An 8761-nucleotide genomic window follows, 5' to 3' on the forward strand; every position below is an offset into this window, starting at 1 on the left:
TTTAATAATTAGATAAGATTTTTTCTAAGATGACGAAAGGCTGTAGTTTCTGATGTACGCATGATGCGTACTACGCATTCTGCATTTTGTGGGTTATTATGGATAAAGCATGAACAGGGGCAGGTGAATGTACTTAGGAAGGTAGTATAGACTATTGAGCTAATATATATTTGCTTGGTTTGGGTTTGGGTCTGGGTCTGGGTCTGGGGTTCAGCACTATTCCCTTTCTTTTACACTTTTTTTTAGGAGTTTTTAAATGGTGTAAGCCCTAAGAGTCCCATATGTTTCAAAAAGTACTGTGCATACCACTCTACAGGATGATCCAAACCGCCCATTTAATGGACCACAACGTATATAGGTTGTGCTCAAAAAAATCATTTCTATAGGAAGATCCCAACCCTCCGATCTATAGATGAACTGCATATTACGAAAACCTCTATAGAGAGCTAGGATAATAGGATTTCCTGGGTGGAAATGAATAGGATTTTAGAGGGTGGAAATGAAGAGTTGACTGGGAAAGTGTTGTTGATTATGGATAAGTATGAAGAGGGGCAGGTGAATGTATTTAGGAAGGTAGTATTGAGTATTGACTAATGAGCTGATATATATTTGCTTGGTTTAGGTTTGGGTTTGGGTTTGTGGTTCACACGCAAGCCTATTAGTCAAATTTTAAATGATTAAGAGGATTGATATCCGCACTACCATATTTTGACTATGGCACTATTCCCTTTGTTTTACACTTTTATTTTAAGTGATTTGCTAGCCTCCTTCACGGAAAACACCTCCGCGCCTGTCGTCTGACCGGTGGTGAATGAGACAAAACCTATCAAAAGTAAACATAGATAGCTGTCATCACATGCAAAGGACGGTCGCGAAGGTGCTTTCTGCGAGGGAGGCTAACAGATCCGTTATTTTAGAACAAGAATTTTAAAGCAGAGCTGAAATTAAAACTAGTCAGCAGCCATCGCTCACATAAAATGCTGACCATACAGAGTGCAAAAAATATGTAATATCTAAATTAGATTTAGATTTGTGATCCGGTGGTTGGCCGTGTTAAACTAATTAAATTTATAGTGTCTAATTTGATTACCACATTACTAATTAAAATTTTCTTTATTATTTAATTAAAAATAATTGGAATTTATATCAAAAACCTCAATTTAAATAAAACTAAGTGAACCCTCCTTCTAGAAGAGTTAGTCATCCGACCTAACTGTGGGTCTAATGTGGGCCACACAATTATCGCCAACAGGCCGGCCGCCTTTCGGAGGGAGACCGGACTTTCCCTTTGACAACATATTCGTGTAGCGTAGTCCTTTGGTTGCTTTCATTCACCGAAGGTCGATTGGTTTTACTTTAAAATTTGGACCTTTAAATAGAGGTATGTTGGTCATATTAGTAGGATTAAATCTCAGTTCTCTCTTATTTTTCTTAACTTTTATCAGTTACTGTACAACTCGGGTTGAGTTGTGTGAATTTGGGTTTAGCTTTACCATAAAATCGGGGTCGGGGCTGGGTTGATTCCAATTCATTTTTTAGCAAAATCTCAACCAGACCCGACCCAAGTTGCAGCAGCCCTACTTTTTCGCATGCCATCAACATTCAACAAAAATTATGGTGCCGTAATCAAAATATGGTTGTGCAAATATCAGTCCCTCTATATTCCTAATGTAGGCTCCAAACAATGGGGTAGAAAAATGCATGTGCGAGGTGGAAAAAAGAAAGCTGTAAGTTGGCCACTCGCTTTTCATGTCGACTGGTAAAAGGAAAATGGGAAGTTAAAAATAGAGATGGGAAGGGGAAATGAGAAAGAAATTGGCCACTTGTCTTTCATGTCGACTAGTAAAAGGACAGTCCCCCACAATTCACGCCTGCAAAAGAGAGAGGAGGGCGATTAATTTTTTCTTAAGTTGACTCGTTTTGTATTTATGTTTGAAAACGCGTAAAGATGTCCACCTCAACAAACTTAAAACTTTGGGTTATCCTTTCTATTTCCCCATTATAAATTAGGAGGGGGGATCAATTTATCAATGTTATCAATTTCTAGCTACAAAAGGGAAGGAAAGAATGGTTTTTTATATGACACTCCTCTTCACTATCATCCACATTTCTAATAAACTTACTAATATAAACTTAGTTTTGAAATTGCATTTCTAGTTAATCCCATAACTATTATGGTGTTACAAGAGGGACAAATTGGTCATTCGATGTGACAATCATAAGTTCATAACTCAATCTCTTATTCCAACTGTTCTTTCTCATATTCCTCAGAAGACAAAGCATCTGCTCCGTAAGGTGTGTTAGTATATGTCAGATCTGGTAATGTATTACCCTTGGGTCATCTAGTTCTAGATTAAGTAACTATGCTAGATTAGGCCACTAGATTATACGGGCATTATCTCTTTCCTTTCTTATCTTAATCTCTTTCCATGTTTTATATTGGGATTGTCTCTTTCCTGTCTTATTTTAATCTCTTTCCATGTCTATCCATTAAGCACTCTATATAAGCATTGATTAGAGGCATAACTTCATTCGATGGAGATCATCGTCAACACACTGAGCAACCCCTTGAGATTTATGTATTTTTTGTAATGAGTAGAGACGTTGAAATAAAAATTCAGAGGGGGAGAGTCAGATGTTTTACCTATGTCTTGTGGACGGAATGACTTGAAATGTTGTTTCAACTCAAATATATGTTTGTAATTTAAATAGAACCAAATATAATAATGAATTTTGAGAGATTTTAAAAGGTATTATATAAAAATCAATAATGAAGTCGTAAGTCCAAATTGTAATGGCCGGGACCCAGATCTTTAGTTTTCTATAAGGCCACGTTTGGATACCCACAAGATTAAGATTTGGATTTAGTTCATATTTTGAACTCATCAGATCCTTTAGATTTCCAAATCAGCTATGATAGTGCAAAAAAATCCGATTTTCAAATCTGTTCTGCGAGACATTATTTGGATTTAGTTCATATTTTGAACTCATCAGATCCTTTAGATTTCCAAATCAGCTACGACAGTGCAAAAAATTCCGATTTTCAAATCTGTTCTGCAAGACATCATTTGGAAATCAATATTTGTGGCAACTTCCTTCACCGTCGCTGCTCCTCGACGTTGCTCCGGCAGCAGCGAGACATCCCTCCCTCTCTCTCTTAAAACATGATCATGAAAATGATTGATGTTGTTTGTATCCAAAACTCAAATCCAAATCAAAATACAAATGCATGAGTTATCCAAACGGGCCCTTAAGAAAAGTGTAAAGTTAGTGGTTAAAATCATCTATGAAGGATATTGGCACGGCCAAGTGAACCTTGTGTGGCCTTGTTGGTTCGATCTCTCATAAAAACATGGGTAGAAACATAAAATTTATAATTTTAACATTCCTAATGAACACTCGATTTGCTACATAAGTGGATACATTCGGCCATCAACTACACCCATCGTACTCCTTGAATGAACAGTATCACCTTCTCCTGTATGCTTAACCACCTGTTACAACTCCTAAAATTTGTAAGCAGCCTTTGACAACTGGTTAAAGCATAAGCGACAAGTTGAGTTCGTGCCTATTATAAAAACATGGTTGTGCTGATATCACTTCCCTTCTTTTGTTCAAATGATACTTATTGTATAAGGGGTGCTTTCATGTAATTTCATTTTTGCATTAGAAGATGCTTAGGGTGCCATTTGCAATAAATTACAGTGCCTACTTAGGAGTTTTAGAGTTGTGTTCTCAATTATCTCCATTGGTGTGTTTCGCCTAAGTCTTGGGCATCCACGATTCAATACTGGTTCTCAGGTGCAGCCATTAGATAAAAGGAGTGAACAAGCATTGTCTTTTGGGGACTTTATTTCCGTGTTAGCCACTTGCAACGATGAAAAAATAAAACTTTTAAGTATAGAGATTTTAGATTTTTGTGCTCCAATTTGTTGTTTTCATAATTGATTTGTGGAAGAATGCTTTAGTAGGGCATGACATCCTTGTAATATCTATGCGAATCATTTAGTCCTAACATCCAATAATGTGTATTTTTAATTGTTCAATGTGAAAAGCGTAGGGGGGAGAGCATACGAGGGAGTGAGCGAACGTAACGACTAATCTTTAATGAGCTCCTCTCTTTCCTAGAGAGCTATATGAGCTACAGAGCTACTAATGAGCTTCATAGCTGTCTTATTTATTCCTTATATTAGTGTAGTTCGGTTCCTCACCCGAGAACCGAACGTAACGACTCATCTTGTTTTTTCTTTTTTAGCTGAGATGAGAGTTTCTTGGTCTTTCTGAAAGTGATGAACAAGTGAATCTCATTCCTATCCTTCCTAATGAGCTCCTCCTATTAGTGGAGTGAGGTCCCTACGGTTAGGGACCGAACGGAACGATCTCCTCTTCTAGAGAGAAGTCTAAGTGAGTGAAGTGAGGGACCGAACGGAACGACTAAACCGCTGCTGAAGAGAAGTGAGGCTTCACCGATTGAGAATACAGGCCTTGCCGCTTGAGAGGAATAACCAATCCTATTCCTTATTTTTTGACCATCCATATTTAACAGCAAAATACACATTATTTGAACAGGTATGCTAGACTCACATACGTCTTTTCAAAAAAGGGGGTAAAAGGGTGCCCCCATTGGTCAATATCCATTTATGACGGCTATGATTGTAATTTTCCATGCCATCCTAAATAAATATTGACCAATGAAAGCACCCTTTGCCCCCTTTTTTCGCAAGGTCGCCTGTGAGTCTATCATTCCTCTTATTTGAAATTACAATTATAGTTGGAGCTCTCACAATTAATGCTCCATAAATTTATAATCTCGTATGTCCTATCCTCAGACATGGGACCAACATTGTTCCTACGTACGTTGGTAATTTATAATCTCTTAATTTCAAATATCTAATAGAAAAATCTTATGATATATAAGATATAAGAGAGTACCTTGTAAGAGAAGGCTGTTCAAAGTACGAACATATACTTTACAATACTATATGTAAACATAGGAGAGGGAAGAGAAGAATTAAGAAAATAATGGAAAAGAAAACAGGTGTCAAAATTCACAAATCCTTATCGAAGTTCATACTAACAACACTATGAAAGGATTGGAGCGTGTGTATGTATTGTATTGTATGTTTCTATCCAAAAGTCTCATATGTTTTTTGCATCAATAGTATTCCATACCACTGACATGACTTTGATCATCGCATGTCTCAACAACCTTCTGCACAATATAGTTTGCGGACTGATTCTTCATCCTGGGCTATAACCCTTTATTTCCATCTGTGGAACCAAGCATCTCATTTACCAAAAGTTGGCATTCACCCAGTTGAAGGTGATATATTGGCCTTATTACTTGGGTTTGAACTGTTAGAAGCAGTTTAAGTTTTGCTCATCATTATCATGTATCCAAGCCTAGTTAAGTATAGATGATCTTCTTTCTAAGTCAAACCATCGCCATTGTCACTAGCACAAGCATTGAGGTAAATTAACCGTAACTTTCTGCTTCCTTATTGTGGAGAATTTCGGATGATGGAAAATTTCATAACTATTATAGTCATTAAAACTTTGGTTAAATCATCCATATCTTCGCCCATATAACTTGTAACACAGACAAAATGCCTTTGTTAGAAACAATCAAAAGGAAATATCCATTTATACGCAATCAGAAGGGAAACTAAGGGTGTCTTCGGAAAGGCTTCTAATTCCCATCAATATAGTGTTTGTGGGAATGTTGAGAAGATAGATTTCTCTAGAGTTGCTTCAAGGTGCATAATCGCTTTCCTTAAGACAATTTTCGCCCCCACCAGTTGTGTGCAAAGGGGATTCGAGAATTGCCTCCAAGATACGATGAAGCCTTGTAGGAAGATCCTACAAATGTTTGACGACGTCTCGCACAAGCGGAATCAAAACCTAAAACTCCTTTTGAGAACTTCTAGCCTTAGAGAAATCACTAAAGCTGTTTCTGCATAAAACAGTCTTTAGTGCGCTGTTTTATGAAAATCTTATCTTGAAAAACAATAGAGTAGGAGATTGCTATAGAGAAAGAAAAAATACAGCAATAACTAACTGTTTTCTATATATGAAAAGATAGATTTATGCCCTTTTTATAGAGCATTTGATGTCTTTTCTTTGAGAGAAGCATTCCTTTAAAACATCCATTGGATTGATTTGAATAATGGTCATTCGATCGCAACTCTTTGCAATTCAACCATTTTGGATCATCAATAAAGTGTCCCTTGAGTTTAAAATCATCCATGACTGTTGAGTAGCAAAAGACATGAAAGAAGTTTCAAAAACGGAAGGGAAAAGTCATGTCTATTTTGCCCAACGGATATTTTTTCTAACAGCCGCGGTCGCCCGCCAATAGGCTTCTTGACTTTTATTTATTTTTATCGATCCAAAGAACCACGGCTACCGCAGTCGACCGTCCACACCTTTCTGGAAATAGTTTGCATTTCCAGTAATCAATCCACGATCGACTGAGCACCTGCAGTTGACCAACCTTGTTTGGAAATGGTTTATTCTATTTTAAAAATAACTTGTGAAAATTCATTTAATTTTCCAATATTAATTTGAGAATCTCTAACATATAGTATGGCAGAAACAAGTTGATGAGAATCTGTGGAAGCGACTATGAGTTGCTCCGCGAAATCTTATCATCATTTATTCGTGCAAAGAGGAGAAAATTCATTGGAAATGGGCTTTGTGGGTCATGGCTTCCTAACAATATTTTGGGTTTCTTTTGCTTTTCTCATTTATGCACCTAAAAAATCGTAGGAAACCATTTTAAGAATGGTTGCCAAACACATTCTAAGTGTTTTAGGAACAAAACAGGGCAATAGTTATAGACTTATTTGTTCTTGTTTCAAAAAAAAAAGTTATTGACTTATTTTTTCTAATGAGTACTATTGTCTAATATTTTATGTAAAAAATTCCACCGATACATAAAATATAAGAGCACCAACTCTGGTTGATTTAACTTAGGGAAAATGACCAAATCGAAGGGGTTTATACTGAGTATGACATTTCAAGAGGGGTGTTTTCTAAATCACAAAACAGAAGTGATGTTGACTGGTCTGGATGCGTATGTGACAAAAATACCCTTAGTAAAAAAAAAAAAAAGGTTTTACTCTCTCTCTCTCTCTCTGTTTTTACTCTGTTTATTTTTTTTTACTTTAAACCATTGTTTACTCTCTCTCTATCTCTCTCTCTCTCTCTCTCTCTCTCTCTCTCTCTCGCTCTCTCTCTCTATCTCTCTCTCTATCTCTCGGCCTCTCTCTATCTCTCTCTAGGTAAATCTGAGCGGCAAATCTCAGCGGCAAATCTCACAGGTTGGTAACCCATCTCTCTCACTGTCACTCTCTCCCTCTCAGTCTCTATGTGGTTTTGTCATTTAGGGTTTTGATAAGTCAGTGATTTAGTCGTTTTCTCAGTTAGGGTTATGAAGAATCAGTGGTTTAAACCAATCTAAGTGATTTAATTGATAAATGAGGGATTTTAAGTAACTATTGATGGTTATAATCCCCTAATTTGTTAGAAAGCAGTGGTTTAAACACCTAATTTCTGAGAAATCGGTGGTTTAAACTCCTAATTTCTGAGAAATCGGTGGTTTAAACTCCTAATTTCTGAGAAATTATTTGTTGAAACACCTAATTTGTGAGAAATCAGTCGTTTAATTGATAAATAAGGTGTTTTAACTAACTATTGATGGTTTAAAAACCTAATTTAGGAGAAATTAGTGGTTTAATTGAGAAATTACGCGTTTATTCTCCATAGTGATTTGCTCAACACCCTAATAGGCTTGTAATAAAATGAATGGACATGTCATTGCTCTATAGGGGCTGAATTTGTTACAAATCAGTTGTTTAAACCCTTACTTTTTTATGTTAACAGTGATTTAATTGATAAATTAGGGGTTTATTCTCCGTAGTGATTTGGTCAGCACCCTACTAGGCTATTAAAAAATACAATAGACATTTCACTGCTATATTGGGTTTGAGTTTGCGAGCAATCAGGTGTTTAAACCCCTAATTTTTCATGTTAACAGTGGTTTAATAGATAAATTAGGGGTTTAATTCTCCTTAGATATTTGCTCAACACCCTAATAGGCTTCTAAGAAATTAAATGGATATTTGTTAATTTGTTTCCTCACATTGTGTTTGAACAGGTCCACATCTGATTATTTGGATTCATATTCATCTTTTGCATATAGTAATCATCTCGTGAAATCATGGTAATGCCTCCTGTTATTCTTTTAAGTATTGTATTTCTGCTAATGTGCTATATATCTAATAATGCTTTATTTTCCAGCCGTCTTATGTTACGTCAAGATGCTGTCCCTCCAAGTTTTACGACTTCTTCCAGTCCCTGCAGTTGAGGAATGTACATACTGATATCCTAAGTAGAAGCCCATTTGGAGGCTTGCTTAACCTAGAAGGTGTAAAATTGCACAAGGCAATTTTGACCACCCTCGTGCGATCCTGGATACCCAAGTCCAGGGCATTTAGAGTAGGCGGCATCGTAGTCCCCTTTGAGGTTAAGGATGTAGCATTAGCATTAGGTCTAAGCCTTATAGGGGAGAGAATAAGGATAGACTGGCATTCGACAGAAGAGGTCGAAGGTTGGAGGCTTGGCAGTCCAACGGCAAGATTCGCTGAGATGGCGAAGGTTATTAGGGCAAAGTCTATGTTGGACGAGATTTTATCGATCCAGGCGACAGTCAGACATGTCTTGCTACTCCTCTGCTGCTCTGTGCTTTTTACACATGCCG

This window comes from Tasmannia lanceolata, unplaced genomic scaffold (assembly GCF_043159265.1).
Source record: "Tasmannia lanceolata isolate RefF3 unplaced genomic scaffold, GAP_Taslan_0.1 ptg000006l, whole genome shotgun sequence".
NCBI lineage: Eukaryota > Viridiplantae > Streptophyta > Magnoliopsida > Canellales > Winteraceae > Tasmannia > Tasmannia lanceolata.